This window comes from Meriones unguiculatus, chromosome 15 (genome assembly GCF_030254825.1).
Source record: "Meriones unguiculatus strain TT.TT164.6M chromosome 15, Bangor_MerUng_6.1, whole genome shotgun sequence".
Classification (NCBI taxonomy): domain Eukaryota; kingdom Metazoa; phylum Chordata; class Mammalia; order Rodentia; family Muridae; genus Meriones; species Meriones unguiculatus.
The window spans coordinates 57,744,448-57,770,545 of record NC_083362.1 but is presented as its reverse complement, the minus strand read 5'-3'; the positions used below and the strand labels follow the sequence as shown (position 1 = coordinate 57,770,545).

The window sequence follows — 26,098 nt, the reverse complement described above, 5'->3', positions numbered from 1 at the left end:
GACTTGATTGGTCTGGTATTCAAGGAATACTTGGCTTATTATAATTAAAACCTTCATCAAAGCCTTTTAGAATCTTAAAGCTTATCTGCATAAGATTAAACTCCAGTGTCTACCCTAGTGGAGGCTGGTAGTCAGAGAAGGTTAAGATCTCTCTGAGGAATATTTAACCCAAGGCAGGGCATGAATGATGGAATCCATGTACCAATGACGGCTAAGAATATATCTTTCAAGAGAGACAACCTAAGACAGGCACCATCTTCTGCTCCATAGCTCTTAAGTTATGGTCAATTTTAAAAATATGAAAAAAGGAGACCTGCGGAGAACTGCTTCTTTGTCAGGCTGCTCTGTTATTGAGTTCTCAGTGAAAAACATGTTTTTACCATAGCCTTCCCCTGGAGACAGGGATAGGCAGGATGTTTGGCCAAGTTACTTTTCTTTTGTTTGTGTGAGGATCACACAGAAAAGTGGTCTAGGTAAACATGTTTGACCTCTCAATGAACTCATTCATTGTATCAAGGTGCTTTGCTCTGACTATAAAAAGGAATTGTGGAATAAACCAGGCTCCACAGTTTCTACTGGCAGCCCTCTCGAACTGAAAAAAAAAATCAGTAGCTAGACTGATATCGTAAGTGTGCCCACATGTCTTTGCCTGTCAGTTCTGCTATCTACATTGAACTGACTTTCTGTCAGGCTTTCTCTCTGTGTTGGTCCCAACAGAATAGGCTCATGGCTACCTGGATTCAAAGCCCATGAAAGAGTACCTCTATTTCTAAGCAGTTTCATATTTTGGTTTAGCCTAATATTTTGCTTTAGCCCTATACTTATCATATACATAATACTTAGGCTATTATAATGGCTGACAGGTAGAAGGATGTGGATGAGTGTCTACCACAAAATCTGAAAACATAAAAAAACTGTCAAAATGAAGAACAAAATGTTGCAAATTTAGGAAGAGCCAGCGATTTAAGCTAATCAAATTTACTTTAGATATTCATTGAACATGTACAATTAAAGGTCAATTTTTTTATCAGAAAAGAAAATTGGCCATGTTTAAGGTCATTAAAACAATGATGTGCCTTCTGTTATCTTGCCATCACATCCCCCCTCTTCTCACTCAAAAGATTGCTGTGCAAAGAACCACATCTAGGTTTGTCAATGAATCAGTTTACTCATTTCACTAAATGGACAATATTTAGAGTGTCTTCAAGTATTATGGGGTGACAGAATGCAGGAGGGAGATTTACAAAGCAGAGGAACAAAAAGAGCTTGAATATCATGTGAGCATCAATCTAAGGTTAAATAAGGAAAACATTCTACAAACTCAGCCCTTTCTGCATTAGCCAAATATGGATGTTTATTAATACAGTTGGGGACTTATATACCAGGCCTAGAGAAACATGACTGTAGCAAGTTACATAGACTTTTCTTTATTAAATTCAATGAAAAAAACATTATCTCTGAAATTAGAAGCATACAGCATAGTTATAGTTGTGGAACACTATCTAATCCTTGTATTTCTAGGCACAAACTCAAGAAAGCTTTCCTTAAGGGCTATTCTATCATGGTTGGCATCGTTAACACTTCAGTGTTGGAAATCTGCACACCTTCAGAAGCCCTTACAGTGGTTTTTCTAGAATAAGGATATAAAAAAAAAATAATTGCAAGTACTTTTAAACTAGGCCATTCAAAATATATGCAAAAAGACTTCATTGGTTTAGTGAAGTTGTGTTCTTGAAAAAAAAAAACAAACATAATTTTGTTAAAATTGAAATGAGGCCTTAAGAATATATTCTTTGATTTTTTTTTCAGAAATTTAAAACAAAACATGAAAATGTGGAAGGGGGGATCATTGAGCTATGGGTAACTTGATACTGATGGTTACTGCATCTGAGTGATAAGCAGATGGGCATTTACACTAATTTTTCCATATTTATACATGATTGCTTAGGAACATCAAAAGTGGTTGGCTTGCTGACACACACCTTCATACTCAGTACTCGAGAGGGCAGAGCATTTGGATTTCTGTGATTTCAAGGACATCCTGGTCTACATAGTAGGTTGTAGGCCAGCCAGGGCTACATAGTGAAAACCTCTCCCCCAAATTTCAAAATATTAATCATTTAATAAGGTAAATATTATTATCAACTTAGCTGTTTCACTATTGTCGGAGGTGTGCAGAGTGTTCTAGCGTTATGTATGTCTACAGTGCATTTGAGTAATTCTGCTTACACATAGAGATACATGCTGGTATCTGAAAAATATTAAATATATAAGCATGTTTCAAAGAAAGCAATCCTGAAATTTTTGTTAAATTTAAAAACTTCTGCTCTGCAAAAATGCCATCACAACAGTGAACAGACAAGCCACAGCCTGATGGAGGATACTCAAAAACTACAAAGAACTGTAAGGCTGAGTAAGAGAACAAATGAACCTGATTGAAATGGATGGAGAGCATTAACAGGGACTTCATCAAACACAGCATACCCATGATAAAAACATATATGGAATCATCTTGCATGTCATGTGTCATAGAAGAAATGCAAAATAGCATGCTGATGTGGTATTACTGCACACTTGTAAGGATGGCCCCAACAAAGATATGGACAACAGCAGATGATGACAAGAATGGGCAGCATGAATTGGTTCCCAGTCAGCACTGGAAGGAATGCAAAATGCTCCATTTACTCTGGTAGGCATTTTTGGTAGCTTTTTTCACAAGTAAGTAAAATATATTCTATATGTAATGCATTAATTCATCATACCTTTCAAAATTTATCTAGAGGAATTAGAAATGTATGTCTGTGTATGTGCACATGTGCAAATGTGTGAACATGCACATGCGTGCACGCGCGCGCACACACACACACACACACACACACACACACACACAGAGAAACAAAAACCAAAGCTAGGATGATTAGAGAAACTTTAGTCATAGTTGCTAAACCTGGAAGCATCCACATGTCCTCAGCAAGTGACAAAGTAAAGAGGCTCTGGTAGAGCAGACAACTGAGTATTATTCAGTCCTAAAATGCAGTGGGTTATAAAGCCACAAAAACTATTTGGGGACTCAAGCATATGTTACCAAGTGCAGGAAGCCAATCTAGAAAAGCTATGGGTTGGGCGACTCCAACTATGTGGAGAACAAGCCACAGATGGAAGGAAGAGGATGCTAGGTTGAACAAAACTCCTCTATCTCCCACTATAATAGTGGAGATACAAGAATTCTGTTGAACCCACAGATGTAAAACACTGAGGAAACCAAAATGGAACTAATGGGCTTTGGATAGTAATGATGAACTAATGTGCTCATGAGTTTTAACATCTGGTAAAGAATGTTAATGATGGGATGGGTCTCCTGCATGAATAGGAGGTGAGTGGCCCTTTTTTTATCTTCTCAGTTTTGTTAAGAACTTAAAGCTGTTCTAAAAAGAGGAAGTCCTCAAAAACAAAATTGAAAGCTTGAAGCCAACATGAAGTTAACAACTCATTTTCAATTATAATTTAAAAATGCATGTCACTTATAGACTCGGGATGATTTTATTTTAAGTGCTCAATGTCTTTTTAAAGTCTTTTACACTTGCGTATAACTCTAATCAGCATTCAAAATATGGTATCTCTTTAAAACTGTGAACATTATAATATTTAAAATAATGAAATCTTTAAATTGCCACACAATATAGGTTGTAAGCAATCCTGATATTAAGAAATCAACCACATATAATAGCTCAAACTGAAAAATTCTTAAAAAAAAAATCACTGCTGTTTCTCACAAGTGTGATGCAGCCATGATCATTCAGGCCTTTACAGCCATTGAAGCAGGACATTCTCCCCAAGCATGGTTAGATACCATAAAAAGCTAAAATGATACGCTCAGGATGCGAGGCTAAGCACTGCACTCAGGGTCAGCCGCTTTGGACCCAGAGAAGAGCATGTCTGATTGCATGCGGGTTGATGCCCCAGGTCCCGCCTCTGAGAAAAAGGTATCGGACGGGTCTGATGCTCTTTGGGTGGATGACACCTAAATGAACATCTGTACAAAGTCCCAATTTATTTCTAATATCAGAGATCACACCTCTACTCTTGCCTGATGCGTCTAAAACAAAAAGGGGGAACTGTAGAGAGCTGCGGAATGCTATGCCTTAAAGATGGAGCTGGTTTCCGCCTTCCACCTTCCCGATGGTGAGTGCTCTCTGTCATGAACAATTCCGCATTTGGCTAAGGCTGAGGATCTGGCTTGCTTCCATGTATGTGGACCTATCTGCATTGCCCCCGTGGCACGCCTGGGTTGGCTACCCAGAGGCTATTTAAGCTGTGGGCTGGCTTTCCCCGGGGTCCGAGGATTGTTCAATGTTCCTGAATAAACTGCATTGAAAAAAATAAAAATAAAAAATAAAAATGCCATTGCTGCAAAATGTAGAAAAAAAAATCACTGCTGTTTCTATAAAAATCACTGTCTGCCTGACAGACAGGAGTAAAGGAAGAAGCAGAGGGACAAAGACAAGGAGGGAGCAGGAAGGGAAGGGAGAGACGGAGGAGAAAGGAAGAGGAGATCAAATGGAATGGAAGGAAGAAGAGAACAAGGAGAGGGAGGAAGAAGAAAAAGGAGGGAGGGAAAGAGATTTTGATGGGACTTATAAAATAGAAATTAAGTAACAACGGATATTTTTAATTTTCTTGTAATTTATTTGTTGTAAAAAAATGACCCTGTATCTATTATAACTGAAGGCAGATTGAAACCAGAACAGGTGAATGAAATCCCTGGCTCATACTGTACGAATTGGCCAATGGTGCTTCTCACTACACCTGATTATTGTTCCATTATCTGCTTCACATTGATTGCATGCTTCTTATGGTATTTTTCATAGGTCTAGGGAGGAATCTCATCAAAACAGAACAAAATACAAAACAAAAATACACCAAACAACCATAAACAAAACACAAGAACAACAACAAATAAAACCTGGGAATTGAAGAACTCAACAATTATGAGCAGTGCCCTGAAATACAAGGACGGTTTGTATCTCAGCATACATGTGACAAGCTGCATGTCCCCAAATGCCTGAATTCCAGCTCCTACACGTAGAGACAGGAGGATCACAGGTGTTGCTGGCTTCAAGCTTTGTAGGGACAGAGATGTGAGTTTTAGTAGAGATCCTGCCTCAAAGGAGGAGCTAGAGAGTGGCTAATCCAGGAGAACACTCAAGAACATTCAACACGCTCGCCTGGCCTCTGTGTGTGCACATCCAAACACACACGTATGTACAAACAGATAAATGAGCAAATCCTAACACCTTTGATTATTACAATTCTTTTTGATGTTGCATTATGCTAACCCTGTAAAACTTTTTCAGGACCAAATTTTAAACCTGATATAGTCCTTTCTTTTTTCTTCTTTTCTTTTCTTTTTTCTCTTTCTTTCTTTCTTTCTTTCTTTCTTTCTTTCTTTCTTTTTTTCTTTCTTTCTTTCTTTTGTAATTAATCAGTACTTTAAATATTGGCTGTGTAGAGTTTTACGTTGTTTTTCTTTCCATAAGGACTGACAGTATGAGAGGGTCTAAAACAGTTTAAGTTTCTATTATATGAGAAGTACTTCAAAAGGCTCACAGGCTTAAGCTTTAATATTTTATCTAATATAAATGTACATTTTGACTTCAGTGGTTCTAATTGATGCGTATGCAATTCACTTATCACATGATTATTTAGATTCTTTACTAAAAATATTTATAAATTAGTGTGTCCTGAAGTACCATTTTCTTTCTATTATATACCTAGTTCAACTAGTCTTATATTTTTATGGTTATTCTTCCATGAACTAGTCTAGAAAATAAAAAGTAAATTTTAAAACTCGATTTTATATGTCATCAATCCAAACTTTCCTACATAATCATAGGCAAAGCAATCTCAAATCTGGTGTATTTCTTCCAGGAGCTACTGGCCAAAGAGGGCAGAGCTACGGCAAGGCGATTATAACATTTATCCCAGCTATATATTAGCTATTCATCTGCTACCAGAAAGTCATGAAAGTGTATTCAAACTAGTTTTTAAAAAATAGTTGAGACTGCTTCTTTTTGTTTGTGTGTGCTCACGTGCATGCAAGCACAGGTGTGTGCACATAAACATGTGTGCCCACACATGTAGAGGTTCGAAGTTAACCTAGGGTGGTGTTTTGAGGTGCTGTCTACCTTTATAGGTTTTTAGACAGGGTCTCTCATTGACTTGAATGGGCCAACTAACTGAGTTTGGATGACCACATAGCCCCAGGGCTCCACCTGTCCCGAATTCCCCAGTCATGAGATTACAAACTTGCACCAAATTTAGCTTTTAAAAGATCAGAAGGAAGGAGAAGAGGACCTCCCCTATCAATGGACTTGGGGAGGGGCATGCATGAGGAAGGGAAAGGGAGGGTGGGATCTGGAGGGGAGGAGGTAGGGGATTATGGGGAAATACAAAATGAATAAAGTGTAATTAATAGTAAAAAAAAATTTAAAAAGTAGCATCTAGGATTTGAACTCAGGTTCTTGTGCCTTCAGGGCAAGTGCTTTCCCTACCCAACTATGTCTTCCACACAAGACTGTAACCAGATATTTATATTTAAATATACTTGACCTCCTACTGAGGAAATGTGTGATAATACTTAAGACATCGCCAAATCTCTCAGGCTTATAATAAAATCACATTTATTTCCTAAATCTTCTCCCTCTGTCTAGCTCCAATCCCAGAGGCATCCAATTTGAATTCATTTAGCTGCCTCTTTTGATGTCACTGTGTTGAGCCTTTGGTATTTCACCATCTCTATCACTTTCTTCAATGTGCTATTTGTATTTTGATTCATGAGTTCTAGCAATATTCTTACATATATTCTATTCAGTTATCTAGGTAATCTACATTTTATGATTGTACTGTCAAAATTATTTCACAAGACTCGAAGAAATATTCATTTGAATGAAAAAGATATAGTACCGAATATTTTTGTTTTAACCTTCACACTCTCTGTATTATATTTAATAATCACTTTGCTTCTTAAAATCCTCCTTATGACTTTGAATATATAGAAGTGGAAATTAAAGCTATATAGCATAAAGCAATTAATTGCCTTGTATCATTCACGTGAAAAGTAGTAATAGCAAGATTTATATGTAAAAAGTTTGGTCCACAGGCTTAACAATATACATCTGGCTTGTCCAAGCTCAGGGTGCTGGTCTGTGGTCTCTTGCGTAATATCAATGAGTGTTCTTAGGATCTACGTTTGTCTAAAGTCTCAGGTCTCTGATCAGATGCTCTCCTCAAACTTTCTGGAGTTTCCAACACACTTGCTTCGAGCCTCTGTTTCTTATGGACCACTCCCAACACACACTGCCCATCAGTTATATGCAGGAGTTTGTCTCCTTTGGCAATCCTTCAGCAGTTCAGCAACTCAGCTTTGGATCGGGTTTTGACTCCATTCTGGCTCTTCCTTTGCAACTGTGCTTTTGGTAACTTTCCCTCTGGCTCAACATTGTCCCCAAAGTTGGACATTAGCATCATGACCAACACTCCTGGAGAGAACCAATCTTCTGTTCCCTTCCACCAACTTCCCCTTTCGCTTCATCAGGGAGAGAACTAGCAATGCTCTATTATTGCTGTAATTGGATGGTGCTGAACGTTAACTGGCCCTTGGTTTATAATTTTTAGTGATATCCTAGTCAGCATTCATAATATGACTGTTTTTAACCAATTTGTGTTCAAAGTGAGTTTAAAGATAAAACGGGAACTGGGTGGTATAGAAGAATAGTCACTTGTTTGGCTATCCAGGAAGCCAAGTTTAATTTTAGCCTTGGGAGAATTTGAAATCATTATAATTAGATGAACATTAAAGCCCACGAGTGAAAAGGACCCTTTTTTAAAGCCCTACCCCTTCATTTAGCATCAATTCACAACTGGCAGTTCATTTTCTCAAATGCTCTACCACTGAGCATGAATACAGAGTTAGCATATAATATATCTGGAGTTCAAAGAACTAGGAAGTAGGCCATGGCTGGAGGTGAGAGATAGAACCTGTAATTAACTTGAATATTACAACAATGTAACAAATATAAAATTTATATTTACTTGTGGAAAGAGAGATTATATTGTTCCACACGTTTTATGCACAGCAGTGGGATGGTTGGTTTCAGAGGACATGTGACGAACCCTGCACATGTGGCTGGGCTTCTAAGCTGCAGAGTAATAACCATTCCTGAGCATTGGCTCCAAGGTTAATGCGCAACAAACTCCAGAAAAGATAGATACTCATTTCTCAATCACTTCAAAGTTCAGCTTCAGTCCAACCTGATGCTCTGAATAAAGGATGTCAACCATGTGATGTGCTGAGGTACAAGAAATGGACACAACTATGTGGCTGGTGGTTTAGTCTTTGGCCTTTGCCAATAACAAAAAAAGTAAGATTTAGAAAAAAAAATGCTTAAAACATAGTACCCCCCCCCCCACAGGGATAACACAAGCAGATGTTCCCCTTTTAACAGAAACACATAATCGTCAGCAGTGGCGTCTCTATTCAGCTTGCTCTCTTGCCGAAACACTCCTATTACTGTCATCTCTCTAGTTTGTCAGACCCACTGCCCTGACAGTACAAACATTCCACCATAAAACCTGTCAGAAATGCCAGGTGATTTCCTACGTCTCCTGACACATGCTGTTCTTTAATACCTGCCTGTCAGAGCACTGAGGAGAGGAGGCTACTTTCATGTTCAGAGCAGGGCTGAGAGGACCACCGCATGCGGTGTAACCATTGGCCTCTGGACTGCTGTGAAACCTTGACTTTTGGGACCATCGTCTCCTGCTGGGGAGTGAATAAATTGGCATAAATGGACCACCCAGGTCAGATGGCATAACTTGTGAGAGAAGTAGCTAATTTGGAAAGCATTATGGTTTTCTTTTTCTTTCTTTTTTTTTTTTTTCTGGTATGACTCTACCTTAATTTTCCTTTATTATAAGCTGTCTGGAAACATGTATTTTCTTTTCCCACAGGGAATGGCTACCCCGTGGAAGTATATATTCCTGGCTTGACTTGTCTTGATTATATTCTACTCTTGTGGGTTATATATGCCTCTACATTCATCTTAAGTTTGTCTTATCTACACAGGAATGTTCCCCTTGGTTTCAAAAAGTGATTGATTTAAGTAATTTCAGTGTGATATACTCGGCAGTCTTTTATTTACCAGAGACGGTTTTCTGGCACCCCATTGGTAGGTCACTGAGCCTTTATGCTTTCTCCTCTTATCTCCTTCTGTGAAGGCATGTGTTTATGAGAGGCCTGGGGAGCAGGCTATTAATACAGGCACTGTTCTCAGAAAAGAATGTGCCTAATTTTGTAGCAAACATAACGGACTTCTAAAACCAGTACATGTGTTATAGACACAGTCACCTTGGGGGTGTGTGTTCTTAGCAGAGAACCACTTCTTTGAATCTGGTCACACTGATGTTTCTTACCCAAAGTTATTTTATTTTTTTTCAGTATTTGAAATTGTAAAGTAACACATTATTGCCCTGAACATGGAGAAAAACATCTAAAATAACAACAATGACTGCACATATGCACATACCTTATGTTACCCCGGGTTGACCTGTTATTTGATGGCACTGGTGTCATAATTTGGTTTCCGTCAGCTAGCTACTTCATTTGTTTAGAAAAACATATACACAATATATGTTCATGTTTTAAAAATTGGTTTAAGATTTATTTATTTTTATGTGCATGAGTGTTTTGCCTGCATGTAGGTCTAAGCACCATACGTGTGCCTGGCAGCCCCAAAGGCCAGAAGACATGGTTGGATTACCTGCACCTGGAGGAACAGAGAGTTGTGAACTGTCACATGGGTCCTCCAGAAGAGTAACAAGAGCTTACTGCTGAATCATCTTTCTGGCCCCAATTTAAAAGAAAATATTGAGATTATATCTAATGCTTTCCTTCTTTTTCTCTCCCTCCTTTCCTCCCTCCTCTTTCTCTTTCTTTCTTTTCTTTCTTTCTTTCTTTCTTTCTTTCTTTCTTTCTTTCTTTCTTTCTTTCTTTCTCTCTCTCTCTTTCTCTCTCTTTCTTTCTTTCTTTCTTTCTTTCTCTCTCTTTCTTTTGTCTTTCTTCTCTTTCTGCCCTGAACATTGAATCCAACTAACATATACTAGGCCAGTGAGCTGTTTTCCTGTAGTGATATGCAAAGCTCACATCTCAGAACCCTAAAGGCTGCCAAGGGAATGGAAAAATGACAGACACATGGATCCATGTGGTCGTATATACAGAAAAACTGCAATTGAATCAATCACTGAGCTTACTTTTATGGAGGAGCTGATGCATCCTGGAATTGTAGTGAGAGTTTTGGTTTCTTTAAAAACCCAGTTATGTTATGTGACAATGTTTTTGTTTTAATCCCACGTGTGGGATATAAGGCTGCTTCAGATTGCTAACTGAAGTAATCAGCTAACTTCACATCAGCTAACTATTACATGTCTTGTGCTCTAACAGGGGCATGATTTGTTCCACTGCAAATAATTTAATTCTGGGAACTCCTGAGACCGTATAAATGCCAGAGGCCAGAGAGGAATAGGGACTCTGCAAAGAAGGAGGAGGAGGAGGAGGAGGAGGAGGAGGAGGAGGAGGAGGAGGAGGAGGAGGACGAGGAGGAGGAGGAGGAGGAGGAGGAGGAGGAGGAGGAGGAGGAGGAGAAGAAAGGAGGAGAAGGAACAGGACGAGGAGAAGGAGGAAGTTACTATTTTCCCCCTGAGCCTCCTTCCTGCTGCTCCCCACTGATGTTACTAGTTGCTGTTGTGGTTTGACAGAAGAAGTTGGAGATATCCTGAAGACAAAGGTTGGACTTGCCCCAAGGAACTTTATGTCCCTGATTAGCAGGGAGTAATAAAAGAGATATCAAAATCCCCTCTCCCTACTAATCTTCTGTCTCTCCCACCTGGTGTAGGGGTCTTGGAAGAGATAAGGGTTGGAAAAGAGGAACAGGTATAGAACCAAATAAAGTAATACAAACAAATAGGCCTACCCTGGAAGCTAAGCATGTATATATATTCTATACAGTTACAAAAAGAGGTGGGATTATTACATATTGATAAATGAGGATACAGGGCTTAGGCTTACAGATGAAAAGGGTGGGGAGTCTTTACTGCACACAGCTTAGAAAGAGTTTAGCTAGTCTCAGGAGGAGCAGCCTCTGTAGGAAAACAGTCTTCTGGCCATAAGTTTAAGGGGGTGGAGAGCTACAGTGGATATTTTCTGCATACAATATCAACATTCACACTCAGACCAGGAGGAAAGGCTCTGCCATTTTGCATGGGTCTAATGCACTGGAGTCCATGACATGCCTGGCTCATGTCTACAACACACACACACACACACAAACACACACACACACGCGTGCGCGCGCACGCACGCTTAGGACTTCTCACATTTAGTGATTCCTCTGCTCCCCAAAATATCCCTTTATGCTCTTCTTTTCATTTTTGAGACAGGGTCTTGATAATTTGCTGAAGTGGGTTTGATTGCACTTTCTAGTCTAGGCAGCCTTTATACAAACAAACATACATACACACACACACACATACACACACACACACACACACACACACACACACACACATATATATATATATATATATATATATATATAATTTAAGTCTTCTCTTTTTAACAATAAATATCAGACTTGGGAAGTTTTCCCATAAAATCAGTCAACTATGAAACTTAGGCTCCATCTTTTTTGTAGGTACCATCATGGAACTGAGAAACAAATATCCTATAATCTTATATCAATGATTTTATTCCTACTTTTAAGGATGATGATATTTTAGGCCTTAGGTTTGTACAGATCTGGATATATTTCCATGTTCTAGGCAGGCAGATCTTGAACACCTGCGTTCATTTTGTTCTAGCATTCCCACTGATGTGAATCATACCAAGAAAAAAATTGTGTATGAAGATAATAGTGGCCTTTTAAACAACACCCCTGTACAACGTGAAGAAGTTGAGACATTCACACCCTGAAACACTGAATGTAGGCATGCACATTTACTGAATGGCAGCAAATTGCTGACTCTAAGGGTGGGCTTGATGGTTTTAAAACAGCCAAAGGTATTTGAAGTCTGACAGAAAGAGGGGGTGAAAACTGTACTACTGACATCTTTGCTTAAAAAGTAAAATAAAAGGTACAGAGCAATGTTATTTAGTTAACTCCTTCCTTCAACCAGAAAGAACAAATCTGGTTTTTTTTTTGGGTTCCTGGTGGGTAAAACATTTTTAGGAGGGAAAACATTACATACATGGCAATCCTAGTTTAATGCAGAATCAGAAAGAAGATAATCAACGAAAATCTATTAAAAAGAACAAACAAATTAATTGATAAAGTTCCTGGGGTGTTGTATACCTGACATCATGAAAGGACAAAGGAAGAGATTATTAAATGCTTGGAGTGTCAGACAATGCCTGACATCACATAGGATGTGATGTATAAGCTATTTTTCAAAAGTAATTAAAGGAGTTGTAATTAAAGACAAAAATTAAAGAAAATAGTTTTTGGTAAAAAGAAAATGGTACTCTGTTCAGGAAGTTTTCTCCTGTACCAATGAGTTCTAGGGTATTTCCCACTTTTTTTTCAAGCCGATTTAATGTGTCTGGTTTTATGTTGAGGTCTTTGATCCACTTGGACTTCAGTTTTGTGCCGAGTGATAAGTATGGATCTATTTTTATTTTTCTACATGTAGACATCCACTTAGACCAGCACCATTTGTTGAAGATGCTATCTTTTTTCCATTGAATGGTTTTGGCCTCTTTGTCAAAGATCAGGTGTTCATAAGTGTGTGGGTTTATTTCTGGGTCCTCTGTTCGGTTCCATTGATCCACCATTCTGTTTCTATGCCAGTACCATGCAGTTTTTAAAACTGTTGCTCTAGAGTACAACTTAAGATCAGGGATGGAGATACCTTCAGAAGATCTTTTATTGTAGAGGATTGTTTTAGCAATTCTGGGTTTTTTGTTATTCCATAAGAAGTTGAGAATTTTTCTTTCCAGGTCTGTAAAGAATTGTTGGTAATTTGATGGGCATTACATTGAATCTGTAGATTGCTTTTGGTAAGATGGCCATTTTTACTATGTTAATCTTGCCCATGAGCATGGGAGATCTTTCCATCTTCTCATATCTTCTTCTAATTCTTTCTTCAGAGATTTGAAATTTTTCTCATACAAGTCTTTGACTTCCTTGGTTAGGGTTACTCCGAGGTACCTTACGTCATTTGTGGCTATTGTGAAGGGTGTTGTTTCCCTAATTTCTTTCTCAGCCCTTTTGTCTTTTGTATACAGGAGGGCAGCAGAGCAACAATCAATAAATGGGACCTCATGAAACTGAAAAGCTTCTGCAAAGCAAAGGACACCGTCATCAAAACAAAGCGACCACCTACAGATTGGGAAAGAATCTTCACCAACCCTTTATCTGACAGAGGACTCATATCCAGTACATATAAAAAACTAAAGAAGCTGAAAAGCAGCAAACCAAGTAATCCACTTAAAAAATGGGGAACAGAGCTAAACAGATAATTCTCTGGAGAGGAATACCGAATGGCAGAGAAGCACTTAAAGAAATGCTCAACCTCACTAGCCATTAGGGAAATGCAAATCAAAACAACCCTGAGATTTCACCTTACACCCATGAGAATGGCCAAGATCAAAAACTCAAGTGACAACACATGCTGGAGAGGTTGTGGAGAAAGGGGAACCCTTCTCCACTGCTGGTGGGAATGTAAACTTGTACAACCACTCTGGAAATCAATCTGGCGCTTTCTCAGACAACTAGGAATAGCGCTTCCCCAAGATCCAGCCATACCACTCCTGGGCATATATCCAAAAGAGGCTCAAGTATACAAAAAGGACATTTGCTCAACCATGTTTGTAGCAGCTTTATTTGTAATAGCCAGAAGCTGGAAACAACCCAGATGCCCCTCAACTGAAGAATGGATGCAGAAATTGTGGTACATCTACACAATGGAATATTACTCAGCAATGAAAAATAAGGAAATCATGAAATTTGCAGGTAAATGGTGGGATCTGGAAAGGATCATCCTGAGTGAGTTGTCCCAGAAGCAAAAAGACACACACGGTATATACTCACTCATATAGACATACAACATAGGACAAACCCACTATTACCTGAGCATCTAAAGAAACTAAGCAAAAGAGAGGACCCTAACTAAAATGTCCAATCCCCATCTGGAAAGGCAAAGAGGATGGACATCAGAAGAAGAAGAAAACAGGAAACACCCTAGGAACCTACCACAGAGGGCCTCTGAAAGCCTCTGCCCTGCAGACTATCAAAGCAGATACTGAGCCTGATGGGCAACTGTTGGGCAGAGTGAATGGAATTTTAGGTAAGAACTGGGAAATAGTAAGAGCTGGAGAGGACAGGGTCTCCACAAGGAGAGCAACAGAATAAGAAAATTTGAACACAGGGAACCTCCCAGAGACTCATACTCCAACCAAGGACTATTCATAGAGATAACCCAGAACCCCTGCACAGATGTAGCCCGGGGCAGTTCAGAGTCCAATTGGGTTACATAGTAATGTGAAGAGGGACTGTCTCTGACATAATCTGATTGGCCTGTTCTTTGATCACCTCCCCCTGGGGGGGAGCAGCCTTACCAGGCCATAGTAGAGGACAATGCAGCCACTTTTGATGTGAACTGATAGACTAAGATCAGAAAGGAGAGGAGAACCTCCCCTATCAGTGGACTTGGGGAGTGGCATGCATGCAGAGGGAGGAGGGAGGGTAGGATCGGGAGGGGAGGAGGGAGTGGCTTATGGGGGGATGCAGAATGAATAAAGTGTAATTGATGAAAAATAAAAAAAAGATAAAAAAAAGAAAATGGTACACAATATATATATATAGATTTGTGAGGTAGTTTGACTTGTTTGTGGAAGCTAAATCAATTAGCTTCAGAGTATGGCACTTTAAGACTAGAGGGGCTGAGAAGAGCTCAGGAACCTCATAAAAAGCAGCTCTCTCTATGATTCATATTTATATGCAGCACCTTTATTTTCATTTTTCAGTGGTCACTGTCACATTAGAATTTTCCTTTGGAAAACTGTTTTCCATAGCTAGCTGACTTTTTCTTCTCTATAGTGGAAAATGTTCTTCTTGAAGGACAGGCAATAATTATTGCTTTTGGGGTTATTTTATGAGGTGATTGTTACAAATTGTTATTAGAAGAAAATAGAGGTGAGGACAAAAGGGAATGCAAGGCCATCAACATATTTAAGATGTTGACCTCATTGTTAAACTTCCGGTTGGAGTCTGCTTTCTGACAGATGAGTTTAATTAGAGAAATAAGTCCAAAAAATACATATTTCACTCTTGAATCTTGTGTATAAACACACAGTTGAGATAATGAATCCTAAGGTCAGAACACCTTAGTGATAGCGACTGATGCTCTCTGTGCCCCAGTCTCTCCACACATCAAATGAAGACTTTCCGTGTCATAAATGAGAGACTAATAAATAATCTTCACATAATGTTAATTGTGTGCTGATCGTGGTTCTCTACATAACATTATGGAATCACACAGTAATCTCAAACATGGAATCTGCTGTTATCTTCTGTCTGGCTTACAGATGAGGCATGGAAGCATAAATAACTCTCCCAAGAACATATTGTCAGTGTATTGGAGCCCAGGTGGCCCAGTGTTGGAGTGTTCTATGCGCCCAGAACAATGAAATTCCTGAGACAAGGTCTGGCACACGACGAAAACAAAATATCCAATGACTCCTACTGCCATAGCAAAGAACAGCAAGTTTCAGTTCTGTTTGATAGCAAACCATGGATCTCCATGGCTGTCTCTTGCTGTCATTGTTTAAAGCATAAACAGAATAAAACTCAGTGATGGGAAATCTGCAAATGTTTCTAGGAAGGAGGACTTTTTAATTAGGAGTTGACCCAGGGTAAAAGTTGCCAAAAAAAAAAAAAGGGGACTTGTTTGTGGGGATTCAAGTTACTCTCTCTTAGCATGGCTTCTGTGGATAATCTTCTTAGTTGCTGATGGAGGAAAGAGCCATATGCTTCAAGAGTTGGATAAGCAGATGGCACTTGGACGACCTATTGCATAAGCTGAGGAAATGGAAAAGTTTTCCTGCCTAGAAGACAGGTTCTGCCACTGGCGCATACGTACATACCTTCTGCTTGGAGAAGAATGCAGAGTGTTCCTTAGGAGGGCATCCAAGATACTGAAGACGTTCTTGTATAAGTAGGCTAGGGAGGGGGAAAGCAGACACTCCTTATATTGCGGAACACTGCTCAAAACATCCTCCTTTGTGTGAGACATGAGATGCTGAAGCCTTGTGTGCTTTCTTAAGAAAAAGATCATGCTGGAGACAGAGGTATAGCGAGGAGAGCATTCTACTATTAGTTGTCCTGTTTACCTCTGTAACCTGATGTGTTACAAGACCGCCTTCAGAGAAACTAGTGACAGCAAGTTCCAATACTATTTGAGTAGCAAAGGAACATTCTATATGTAAATGAAAGGCATAAAGAAGATGCACACCAAATGCTGTCCAGATGATAGACAGTATGCCTTTGTGAAAAGCAAGTCACAGAGACTCATGACTCAAATAATATCTTATGTAGCCCAGGTCAAGTCTATGTCATTTGACTTGTCTGAATCTTTGGTTGGTACATCTGTGAAGGAGCAGAGACTGAGTTTTAATGGAAATGTTTGAGTTGGTCTGAAGCAAGTAAGAAGCTCAAATTCAGAGTAATGACCTATCTTATATATGTATACTTCACCTGAGGGCACAGGTAATACGTCAGTGATAACAGGCTGATACAAAGGGTTGTTTTATCAAGAAAACTGATGGACAGTTTGTCCAGGCATGAATTGTAATAATGGGTTCTACTTGTGTCTTTCAGGGCCTTCTTTTATCTAAACATTGATATACATAGTCTTTGGAACATTTTTAAGAAACCTGTCCCTTCATATCTTTGAAGATTTTCTGCCTACCTTTTTTTACATGGAGATTTTTAAATGGAGATTTTATATAATCTCCACTTATTCTTTATGCCAGTGGGACCCATTTGTTGTAGGGGACCATTTTCCCTGGAGAGATACAAAGAAAGATCTACCCTTCTTATAGAGTACCAAGGACAAGCCAAAGTAGGATTCCACTGAAGCCCTACTTGGGGGAATCAATGAGTTTCCTGGGCTCACTTCTGGAGTATGGGTGTGGAGTTACTGAACAGGAGTGTAGGTGACCCAAGGCAGCCATATCTTTGAAAGGCTCACCCCAGCATGGATGACAGTTTTGCCATAGCCGAATAGATGCAGACCCATTTCAGTTAGCATTGCACAGTCTGTGTACTGTGATGTCTCCTGAGACTAGGAGAACACTTGCAGTCAGGACAGAATCATACACAGGATTATGGGAGGTACAGGAGGGAGGAGCTGAGAGCTTAGGTGTAGGTGCAAGGATGCGTTGAACCAAACCCTTTCCTTCCGCAAGGGAACACCAACAGTCAACAGTCCCAATGACATGAGATGCATACCAGTAACTCTGCTCTGGTGAAAATGACGTCTGCTGTAACATGAGGGATAGCTCCTCCACTGCCAGACTTGTCAAGCTGCATTCTCTCTGGCCGATATTTCTCCCAAGAAACTCTTTTCTTCATGGTCTAGTCTAAATGTTTCTCCTTGGGGACACCCCCTTTGATCTCTCAGACTATGCCTATGTGCCCTTATGGCATTCTTCCACGCTGTCCATGCATGTTTTCCATCGCCAGCTGCAGGAAAGATTTACTTTTGCTAATAGTATCAGAGGTTTCAGGCCGGGGTTTGCTGACTCCATTGCTTCTGGGCCGTTGGTGGGCGGAGCATAGTGACAGAGACTGCTAGGTGGAGCAAATGGCCTCATTTCGTTTTGATAGGAAGCAGAGAGGAAGACAGCAAGCTGTAAGAGTCGAGATACACGCTATAATGTGTAAGTCACTGTGGACTTACTTCGGCTAACCATGCCTCATCTTTAAAGTCGCCTATTAAACTCAGGATCCCATCAATAGATTAATCCACTGATGGAAGAAACTGGCCCCCTGAGCCTTTCAATATCCCTATATCACCATCAGCTGGGGACCAAGACGTTAACAAATGAACATTATAGGAGATTTCAGATCTGACCCGCAACAGTTTCTGAAACCCTTCTCTGGTACAATGCAACCTATAATTGCTTAGATAATTATTTGTGACAATCTTGCATAATGCCTGTCTTCTCCAGTAGACCACAAGTAAGTGAAGGCTGGCATATTATCTTGTTTGTTCACCTCTATAGACCCAGGAAGAAGCACAATGTGTTGCACTCAGTGAGTTTTCTGATTGACTGTAATTACAACTCTGAGACACCCTGACGAGATAGGGCACAGGTTTCAGTATGAGCAGCTTCACAGCTGTGGGAGCTGGCATAGCCAGTACTGGTTTGGGTGGTGCTTGGTGCTCCTTTGTGAAATGCATTAATAACAGCAAGAGATGGAGAACCCCCACAAGACAGTCTCCCAGGCCTTGTCTGTTCCAGGGTGTTCTATAGGGCACCTCTGTCCACAACTTTCCTACACAAAATCCTAGACTATGGCTGCATATGGAGCACTCGAGAGGCTGGGATTCGATATGGAGCTTTTCAACGAGCACATGCTGGACGGTTTCTCAGCAACCAAGCCACTGTGGCTGGGAGAGGATGGTGGCATCTCCAAGGATCTCTCCACATCTATTGTCTGTTCGAGCACACCCTCCTTTACAAGAGTGTTTCCATCTCAGAGTGATTACCTGCAGCCACGAACCCTGCTGCCTCCGGGAACAGTCCCAAAGGTGCTTATTACACAAACGCTGAGCCACTGGACATGGCCCCACAGAATTCAAGGCTAGGTCGTGAAAAAATGAGGGTTCTGCTTTGGAACACACATATTTCAGTTTAGAGATACTGAACATTTCCACACAGCGAACTTCTGTTAACAAAAAGCTATTTTGCAAGGGTGATTTATGCTTCTTTGCCATTTGTAATGGAATTTACTTCTTAGTCAAACATGAAGCGGGTTAGAGCCATTCCTTATTAATCAGATTTCTTGGTGGATTTGATCTTTCTGGTCGTTGACATCATTCATGAGGGCGAGCTGTAAATATTTTAATTATTTTCTATTCACCACACGGCTCTGACTCTGGCTAGAGGGCGGATATCCGATGATTCTGTTGCTGCAGATCTTGGCTAACAAATCACTGTGATATTTGCTTTTCTTTTTTCCAAATCTTCAGGGAAATAAATTTATGGATCACTTAACCTTTTGCCCAAGGAAGAAACCCAAGTCAGATTAGAATTAATGTTCCTCTGAAGATACAAGGCAAACCCTGGCTTTCAAAGCAAAGTGGTGGGTTAAGCAACACAGATACAGGGTTATTGGTCATTACCAGGAACAAATGGTAATCCAGCCCTTGGTACGTTTGTGTGACACCCAAGAAATTGTGTCCATTTTGCTCTGTGTGGGTTAGCTTGGATAAGCAATGAATCCATCACTTGACTTGGGTTCCCCAGGGCCATCCTTTAGTCACCACGTTTCCCCCCGGGGGGGTGACATAGGTTTTGATGCTGCCCTCATCTGGACATCCTATGCTGCCCTCCTTCATCGACTCCATCTGCACTCAACGTTGAAAGCTGTGAACACAAGGACAGTTTTCTAGATGCTTCTGATTTCTACATCCCATTTCAGAGGGTGCCCAATATGCTGCAAATAGAATGTTCCATCTATCTTCTGGAATAATGAAATTTCTTGGGCACTCTGAAAATATTTTACTCAAACTGAAAGACGTTGGCAGAAGAAAGGCAACTGCCTGTGGGAATTATGCCTCCTCGTGTCTCACACTTTTGCAAGAAGGATTTGCCCACATGGAGAGCATAGTTGCTCTTTCATAGTTGGAATCACTGTACCAAAAGAAAACTACCTCGTGATTTTGCTAAGTTATGAAAGATCTGGTTTGATGTGGAAAGTGTTGGAAATTTTGATTTAGCATTTATATTCTTAATAGCAACTGAGAATTTAGAACTATTTTTAAAATGTATGTGCTCTGTCTATTCATTTGAGTAATTCTCTGAAAATGTCTTCAGTGTGCTTTAAAACACATTGGGGCTAGGGAGATGGCTCAGTGAGGAAAGTACTTCTATGCAAGCTTGAAGACTTGAGTTCAGATCTCCAGCCTCTACATAAGAAGCTCGGTGTGGCTCTGCAAGCCTGCAAGTGCTGCAGAGATGGGTGGAGACTCTCCAGGGCCCTTTGCCCAGATTGCCTAGTAGCTGTGAGCCCTAGACTCAGTGAGAGACCCTGTCTCAGAAATAGTGTGGGGAGTGACAGAGGAAAATATTGCCCCAAACAGGCTTTCTATAACCAAGTCTATTCCAGAAAGTTTGTCTCAGATCTCCACATGTGTTAGAACAGGTGACTGCAGGGAGATGTGCATACAAAGGCACATACTACATGCAAAATAGCTTAAAAACACACTTGGTGGAACTCTTTCTAAAACACTGCTGCCTAGAACTACTTTTATTCAGCAGAATGCTCATCATCCTGCCTTTTCTTGCAAAGTGGAAAGAAGGTTTTTACATGTGCTTCAAAGATTGCTTGTAGGATCTGGAGGCCAAGTGGAGAAATTACCCACACTCAGTGGATTCCGTGGCAAGCCGGGAGACCTCTTTTCTCTTATTTACTGAAATTGCCTTAATAAATCCTCCTCCGGAGAGCAAGAACCAATTACATTAATGTGGGAGAGGAGCAATAAATGGATTCATGTCATGGAAAACATCCGAGGGAACTAGTGATGCAAACAGGGGTGACCATGTTCAAATCATAGTCATTGCCTGACATACGCCATGGCATTTGTCATTTCTGTTTTGTGATCTCGACTCTCAACCTCTGTGAGAAGATGCTTGTTGAATTCCTTGTGAGCCATCTTGTTTGCTCATCTTTAAATGCTGGCTCATCTCTAAATTAGAAATACACTAAACAAAGTATATGCTAGTAAATTATCTCTGGAAATTAACTCTAACAGGGTCTTTTCTAGTTTTCATTAAAAAAATAAAATAAAAAGAATTTCAAGTCTCATTTGGTTGCTAGTTTTCGGCATATTAAAGCCCTTACTCATTATTAACAGTTCCTGAACAATAAAGCAGAGGCAATCACACAGGGCTACATAAAATGCAATTTCAGTAGTTCAATAGAAGTGATTCTGAAAATTGTTGCAGACATTTTCTGTAGATTGCCAGCAACTGGAAATGCTTTTCAAACACTAACATTTTGCAAAATTCATGTGATGCTTATTGGGTAAGAAAGCCTCTATAAACACCAGCACTGAAATGCACACTGAGTCAAAGGTCTTTACTGTAGGTTTAGTCTTCCTTGTCTGAGGTCACTGAAGTGGCTCACGATTCATACTGAATGTAGTGTCAATCTAGTGCCTTTCACAACCACCTTATTGCCTTGCTCTGTCCTTACCCTCTTTTCTGTGGGCAACAAGTTGACTTAAAAAGTCATCAGTTTTTCCATTAGTTTATTTCATCATCCAACAAAAAATATTTTTCTGTGGGTCAGCCACTGTACTTGAATGCACTATTCATAAAATGTAGGGTCTGTCCTCTTAAAACCTGTATCCAGTCTATCTACTTTCATTAAAGGTGGAGCTGTGTTTTTGCAGTGCCCAGGCTACCCTAATCTATATATGGACTGGGGCAAACTGTGTGCTCATTCTCTGAAGATTCAGAATAACTGTGTAATCCTTTTTCTTTAAGGTTCATCTTCTGCAAATGATTGGGACCATAGCAGGAGGCACACCATTCTCGCAAAACACATTACCCATTATCTTTCCATTGATTTGAAGAAAAAAAACGACCTAAACGGGTCACTAGGGTAGTAGATGCATTGCACTTTCTTCTGATGTTAGTCTTGAGAGGCCATATACGATATCTACCTCAAGCAGATATTGGGCAAACTTGATTCTTTTCGGATTTCTATTATTTGGTGGGTCATCTTCTACATTGCTTGGAATAAATCTGAAATCGCAGAAAGGGCCATCCTGGAATGTCAACCCTACCTAGATACTCAACCATTCAGACAGTCTCTATGAGTGCCAAGGAAAAACAGGCACTAGGGAAGCAGACAGCCTAAAGCTCTCATATTTAGAAGCCTGGCTTGGCATCTAAGTATTCTCTTCTGTGAAATGGTAGAAAAGAATGCACTGGGCATTGGAGAATAAATGAAATATTGTACAGAGTATGCAGTATACTCCATACTTATAAATATCCCATCACTGTCCATTTTCTGTGCATTTTTTTCTCTTTGTATTACTTTGCTCTGCTACTGAGTTGGGAGGATCAGACTTTCCTTAGAACTATCATATCAGAAACTTGTAAAACACATATTAGAAAGCAGATTTAAATAAAAGACAAGGGTAGCGATGCATAGACAGAAGAGATGGTTATCTGTTTCCAAAGGAAATATGCTGCATCATGGGGCGATTCACATGAAGCTATCTGCTGTCAATCTAATCCAGAGTTCAGCGACCTGTAGCAGGTGTGCCAGACAGTAGTCTGCTGAGCCAAGGTGCTGGGCATGCTGCCATTCCCCAGGTGGAGAAAAGACCAGACTAATTGCCAAGGCCTGGCAGAGTGAGTTGTGAGATTATATTAACTGCTCCTGCTCCTTTTATTATACAACTGTCCTTACAGAGCACTGGGAAACCTTGCCATGGAAAAGCTAGAGTGTGCTTCTTAGACCCGAGACTAAGGGCAGAGTGTCATCCTCCTAATCACAGGACAAGTATTGCTAGTGTTCTATCTGGCAGGCATCCTCTTAGATTTGTGCAGGAAGCTTCCCCTATCACAGGCAGTCTTCAGGGGAGGGTCCTACGATGGGCCTGGATCAGTCTGTCAAAGTAGATAATGAGAAGCTGAGCTCTCGCTTGCTCAGTGTGAACCAGAAATAATTCAACTCCAGGTCTTCCTGATAGACTTCTTACATTAATAAGGGAATAGGTCTTAGAAGGAAGTCAATAGATCAGAAATGCAAAACAGAAATGTGGAGAGAAATTAAGGGCTATCAGGGATGACATCATTGAGCCAGTGAAACAGCTCTACCCATATCTTAGGTCCTAGTAATTCAGTGCACTTTCTTGCCACTTTACATTTAACCAATTAAGTTTCCAGCTACCTGAAGCCAAATTGTATATTCCTAACATTTAATTTACCTGTCATTTTTATTTACTATCATGCTTTAACACATCACTGTCAAAGTAGGGCCTTCAAACACAAATTTGCTCTGTCACATCCCTGAAGATCAGAAGAGCCAGAAGTTTGGAGGAGAATGCATTTTCATGCTTTGTGAAGTTTCCTCAAGTAGCCCTACATCGAGGCAGCAGCAACAAAAGCAGCTGCCTCTGAGGAGATAGTGGCCTGCTATCCACACCCAAGCCATGGCAGTCCATTGCCACTAGCAAACAATCAGAGCAGTCCCCTGACCCCCAAGTGCTGTGTCTAGACCTTGAACGGTGGGCCAGTAAACTCTTAAGTGGTGTACTGCCAACCCCTCCTTCCCACCTCAGGGCTGCCACCTTCTCTTTCCTGCCCTGGGGTTGTGAAAACAGGAGGAATCAAAATGGCAGCTTCTGTCAAAGCCTCAGCAGGAGCTGTCCATGGTGAAGTTTCCTGACTCAGCATACTGAGGGTGGGAGCCAACACCTTTCCTCCCTCCTTCAGAATGCCTTCTGGTGCATGGGAGATATGGATGATGACAACAGCCTTCCTGCTTCATCTTATGCCTTCACAAGAGCTGTCCACAATGGCAGCACCGCCTCTTCAGTCTCTGTTGGCTATTTATTCTTCAGGGAGAAATTTCCCTGCCATGGACTCTTTCTAAGTTAGTAAAGCTTGTATACTTTGTCAACTTTATAACCTTTCGAGGCAGAAAAGTGGCTAGACCCCAGTCTGAAAAAGCTCTAGCAGCCTGGCTTCTTCCCTTGACCTTTGTAATTGTCATTTCCAGCCCTTCAGTAGAATTTATCCCAGATTATGCTAATTTGAGGTGGAAAGTTTGGACAAAAACCTACCAATCCCTAAACAGGAGAACTGACCAATCCTTAAGCTTCCCACTAAAAACCCACAATCCCTGAGTAGTGAAACCAATCAGCGCCTGAACAGGAAAGTCCACCAATCTCTGAGCTCCCCAAGCTCAGGACTTAAAATCTCACCAATCCTCACTCTGGAAATTCCTGTCCTGGAAAGCTCTGCCCTCTAAGAAAGCTTATAGAAAGGTGGTGTCTGCCCAGTACCCTGCTGCCTTCTCCTGGGAGCAGAGGCAGCCACTCCTAGATTTGTCTCTCTTTTCCTGAGTTTGTCCCTCCAATAAATCTCTTTTAAGAGATTTACTGCCTGGTGTGACTCTCTTATTGGAAGAAGAATAGAAGAAAGAAGAAGTGAAGAAGGAGCAGAGCTTAGGTTCCTAAACCCCTCAGCTCAGAGGTTGGGCCAACCCTCCCTTGGGAGCTTTATCAGCTGGAGAAGTTGCAGAGCTCAGGCTCCTAAGCTCTTCAGCTCATCATGGATTGGGTTAACCCTCTTCTGGGAGCTGCAACATCTCTGCTGAGGAGGCCTCCTCTCAGAGCTGTGTGGTTCCTGAGCTCCAGTGTCTCTGGATACCCTTGGGACACTGTCTCACCTCAGAGCTATATGGCTTTTGAGCTTCCATGGCTCAGGATAGCCTTGGGGACACTATCCTACCTTAGAGCTGGAATACCTTCCTAGCCCTCAGAGTTTCTGATACCCCTCCATCTAGTACCAGGTAGGCCAACAACAGCAACACAGGCTGTTTGCCTTCCTTAGTTTATGGTCCTGTATAACTCCTATGTCTATTTCTCTCATCACATATTCTCCACATTCTCAGATTCTCTTACCCCCTTCTTTTCAGGACCTTTTGTGATTACATTGAGAACACAAAGATAATCGAGATAATCCCCCATCTCAAGTGTCCTACTTTAGACATACCTGTCAAATTCCATTGGCTGTGTGAGGTGATGCATTCTCATATCTGAGGATTAATGTGAGGGTTCTTTAGGAAGACTGTTATTCTGTGGTCTGCATCTGTTGACCATAGTCACATGGGTTTGTCCCCAAGCCAGAGCCTTTGTATCTGTTGCCAACAAGCACTGCATATTACCTGAGCTAACATTCAGTCAGTCATTCGCCCAAAACTTCTGCAATCTGAGATACTACACACTGTACTAACAAAACATTTTGGTTACTAAGAGGAATGAGTCCTTTTTACTTGGTCAAAGGGGAAAGTAGCTAGGAGAACACAGTGCTAAATGAAAGCTTTAGGTACACAGAGAGGATTGCCCTCCAGCCTCTGGTTGGGTTGCTCTGTTGGAAAGGTTTGCCTGTCATCACAGATACCACAGACAATGTCCCCCAGCACCAGATTGTTATCAAGAAACAAAAGCTAAGCATTCTCTATTTTGGCCCTATGATTTTTAAATTGCCCTAAAACCTTTTTTATTTGCTTGTTTTCTGTTCTTTCTTTTTTTCAGTATGGGAAGTCATAGCTGCAGAAATACTTGGGAAATAGGAGAAGTGTAAAACATACCCACTTAATATATTTAAAAATTAATTCACTTCATAATCTGCTGATTCAACCAATGTTTACGAACCTAAAAAGTTGTTACCAGGCATGGTACTACATCCCAAAGACAATTCTGAGCCAATTAAGATGTTTGGGTCTCTTGTATTTTGATTAGATAATATAAGTATGCAAATAACACATATATGTACATGTACATATTCTTATAATACTTAATTCTGCCTTAACTGACATCTATTTTTCTTTCCAGCACTTCACCCCATGTTTTCATTTATTATTTTTGTTTCCTTCTTTAATTCAAAAAGGTAAAGAACAAGGAGGACCACAAGAAGGCATAAATCACCCATAATGTGACTGCTTTTAAAATAGCCTGTTTTGTAGAACCCACTAAACATTTAAGAGGTATTACTTGTGTAGCACGAGAAAGGACT

At 40.4% G+C, this 26,098-nt stretch overlaps 1 protein-coding gene across 6 annotated transcripts in view; it reads right to left on the bottom strand.

The window, feature by feature from the left end:
- Spag16 (sperm associated antigen 16) overlaps positions 1-26,098 on the bottom strand; it is a 910,901-nt gene that overhangs the window by 17,137 nt on the left and 867,666 nt on the right. The window lies entirely within an intron of this gene.